The following is a 3739-nucleotide window of genomic DNA, read 5'->3' as shown; positions in this document are numbered from 1 at the left end:
ACCAAAAGAGGTGCCTTAATTGATGAGGGGCGCAAATAAGAAGAACCGAGGCCCATGAACCAAAAGCCCAGGATGAAGAAGGAGATGCACGTCATCAGGAGGCCCTGACGAATGGCACTCCCCTCCTGCCGGTCGGCACCCTTCAATTTACTAGTGTGTGACGTTAGTCACACACTCAAGCCTAGAAGAGACGTTCCTAGTTTTTTCTCCGCCATTTTCTCCTCCGAAAGAATAGCTGCTGCTACGAAACAAGATCACACCCATGAATTGGCAGCTCTATAAGTACCCGTAAAGATTAATTGAAAGGGGGACGTACTTTAACCTACTGCCGGCATATTATTTTCTTCTGCAATTTTCATGTTCTGCTACTTCTTCCCTACCCACTTCCTGCAATAAATTTCCACACCGGATATACTATTGCGATTAAGTTTTCATTGTTAGCTTTAGATTTAGTTTTAGTTTTTAGCATCAGATTTATTTTTAGAACTTAATTCCAATACCGGATTCAAGAACTAGTGCTGCTCTATTTCAATATTCAGTCTGCAAATTTAATTCAGGTTTATTTATTAGCATTTATTATTAATTACTGTTTATGTTAGTGTATCTAATTATGTCCGGATTATTTTATACCTGCTATATCTGTTCTGTTCTGTCTATTAAAATAATGTCCGACTAAATATCTCTTATTGGTATGTAAAGTCATATAACCGAGGGAATCTAGTGACGCTATCGATGTATTTTATTAACTAAATTTATTTATCTGGATGAAATTTCTAAACGCTTAATTAAACTGTTTTATAACGAGAGTTAAAAACAATAGAAGTTAGGATCAATAAAAACGGAAGTTTGAGATTTTAACTGGACATTAGAAATTAGGCATTAACCTTAAATACAGCGAGAATGCTTTAAGGGTAATTAGTTTTCATTTGTTTTCAAAAATCACTTTAAGCTTTCATTGATACAGCGAGAGCGCTCACTTAGGTTTAATAGTGAAATCATAATCAATAAACACGAGAGTGTGAGAGGAAGGTTTTTAAACTAATGATTTCTACAGAAAATTACTTTTAAATTATGATCCGCATCGATAGTTTACTAGATCCCCGAAGTTCGACTATTACATACCGATACAATTATCCTTGATTTAAATTAATTCTATTCTTTAATTTATCCCGTCTGATCTCAATCAATCAAATGATAGCCTTAGATTTACGTAGTAACGATTAACTACATCAAGGTCGATTCTTAGTCCCTGTGGATTTGATATCTTTTTAAAACTACGCGATAGACTGTGCACTTGCAGTCATAATCACAGACATACCCACTTTGTCGCGATCAAGTTTTTGGCGCCGTTGCCTGGGACTAATTTAGTCGACATCGTAATTAACTGTTACATTGTAGAGACTAAGGCAACTTAATTACTCTAATTCCCTTTGTGCATGCCATGTAATCACTCTCGAAGTGAAGAATTAGTGCTGCCAATTCCCGAACCGGAGCGTTCTATCACTGTATCACGTCGGTTACGACGAACTCGCACTCTTGTTCCTAATCCTATCTCTGAACCAGTTGAAGAATCAACCATGGGAGAACAGCCGCGTCCTCTCAAGTCGTATGCCATTCCTTCGCAAGCTGAACCACACAATAGCATTGTCGCCCCTGCTATTGAGGCGAACAATTTTGAGCTAAAACCTTCTTTGTTGTCAATTGTAGAACAAAATCAATTTTCTGGAAATTCGATGGAAGACCTTAATCTTCATTTGTCAGTGTTCCTGCAATATGCAGACACTGTAAAAGTAAATGGTGTCAGTTCGGAAGCTATCCGACAATGCCTGTTTCCTTTTCACTGAGGGATAGAGCTAGAGCTTGGCTCCAGTCTTTACCCGCAAATTCTGTCACTACCTGGAATGAACTTAAGAAAGTCTTCCTGGCACGATATTTTCTACCAAGTAAGACCGCCATGGTAAGAGCCCAGATCAATGCGTTTAGACAAAAAGACAATGAGTCCTTATTCGAAGCGTGGGAGAGATACAAGGACATGCTGAGACTCTGTCCACATCACGGATTAGAACAATGGTTAATTATCCATACCTTGTAGAATGGTCTCCTCTACAACACGAGACTTACAATTGACGCCGCCGCAGGTGGCGCACTGATGGACAAAGAGTATGCTGATGCCTACGCACTTATAAAAAGTATGGCTCAAATCCATTATCAATGGGGAAGCGAAGGAGCTCAGTCGGAGAAAACTTCTAGAGAGAAATCTTCAACGGAGAGTGGTATGTACGATATAAGTAGCCTCGACCGCGTTAACGCCAAGGTTGATGCCATAACTCAGAAGATCGAAAACCTCACTGTAGCACCTGTAGCCACCGTGGCTGCTATTTCCCCAAATTGCGAAATATGCGGGATGTCTGGACATGCTTCCCCCGAGTGCCATCTTTTGGCAGGAGTTTCCCCCGAACCAGTAAACTATGCTCAAGGAAACCCTTACTCAAACACATATAACCCAAGATGGAAAAATCACCGTAACTTCTCGTATAAGAACAATAATGCCTTGTACGCACCTGGTCAAGCACCCAGTGTACCACCTGGATATCAAAAGGCACCCTTCGTTGCTCCTAATATCCCTAGGAAGTCTAACCTAGAATTAATGATGGAAAATTTAATATCCACTCAAACTCCGACCAATAAGGATTTCCTAAACCAAAACGTGCACACCAATGAGCAAATCAAATAGTTAGCGACTAAAGTAGATGCGTTGGCCACTCACAACAAGATGCTTGAAAAACAAATCTCTCAAGTGGCACAACAACAAGCACCTATTTCTGCACCTGCTGGGACATTTCCTGGACAACCACAACCAAACCCTAAAGGACATGCTCATGCTATTATTCTACGAAGTGGTAGAGAGATGGGCGAACCGACTGACCCTAGGCTTAAAAACCCTACTATGTTCCAAAGTGTTGAAAGTATTTGTGGGTAAATATTTTCGGTATATATCGTATCCACAGGGATTGGTTTAATATTACTGCCGTTCTATAGTTGGTTATTTTGAGTGAGAAAAAGTAGTTAAATTTGTTTTGTGGTTAGAACTATGCTATTAAATCTAAACAATAATTTAAATGCAAATTCTGAAAGTTTGTTAACGATTAAAGAGATGTGTTGAGCTTTAGGGTTCATCAACCTATTCCTATACAATTTGTTAATTAAATCACAATTTAACAATCATTTGAATTATTATCTTCACTTATCCTCAAATATGATTCCATGTCTGCAAATCAAATTAGATAAACTTTTACCGTTATGAGATTCGATCTCTCAGAATATCAATATCGATAATAGTAATAAAGAACGATAATTATGAAAACTCAGTCACAATTCCATCTCTGCAAATTGGGACTGAATCAATATAGTAACCTAGGGAAAAAGTTAGAATCTTTTCTTTCGATCAAAGATTCCACAATAATTTAATATAAAAATAAGGTTTCTTATTGATAATAAATTCAAACAATTGTTCATAGGAATTAATCAATGGTATTGCATATTCATAGGCTAACTACTACCTTAAACTCAACAAGAGGAATTTAGCTCTCCATAGACATGAAGAACACACAAGATTTAATGGAGGGATTCATCTTCATCAAAGGAATGTCTTCAATTGGTAAAGAGTCCACCTTCAATTATTGTTCTCAGCTTCAGAATCAGAATGCTCTCCTAATTTCGCTCACCAAAGTCAGTCCTT

General features: G+C 38.1%; 1 non-coding gene across 1 annotated transcript; it reads right to left on the bottom strand.

Moving 5' to 3' along the window:
• Positions 1-1954: 1954 nt before the first annotated feature.
• LOC131638068 (small nucleolar RNA R71) lies at positions 1955-2061 on the bottom strand. The gene has a single exon (XR_009294585.1). It is a non-coding gene; the product is annotated as a small nucleolar RNA R71 (small nucleolar RNA).
• Between the last annotated feature and the right edge of the window lie 1678 nt (positions 2062-3739).

The sequence above is a fragment of the Vicia villosa genome, unplaced genomic scaffold (genome assembly GCF_029867415.1).
Source record: "Vicia villosa cultivar HV-30 ecotype Madison, WI unplaced genomic scaffold, Vvil1.0 ctg.002157F_1_1, whole genome shotgun sequence".
Lineage (NCBI taxonomy): Eukaryota > Viridiplantae > Streptophyta > Magnoliopsida > Fabales > Fabaceae > Vicia > Vicia villosa.
Note: the sequence above shows the minus strand (reverse complement) of the source record. Positions and strands in the feature narration are given on the sequence as shown.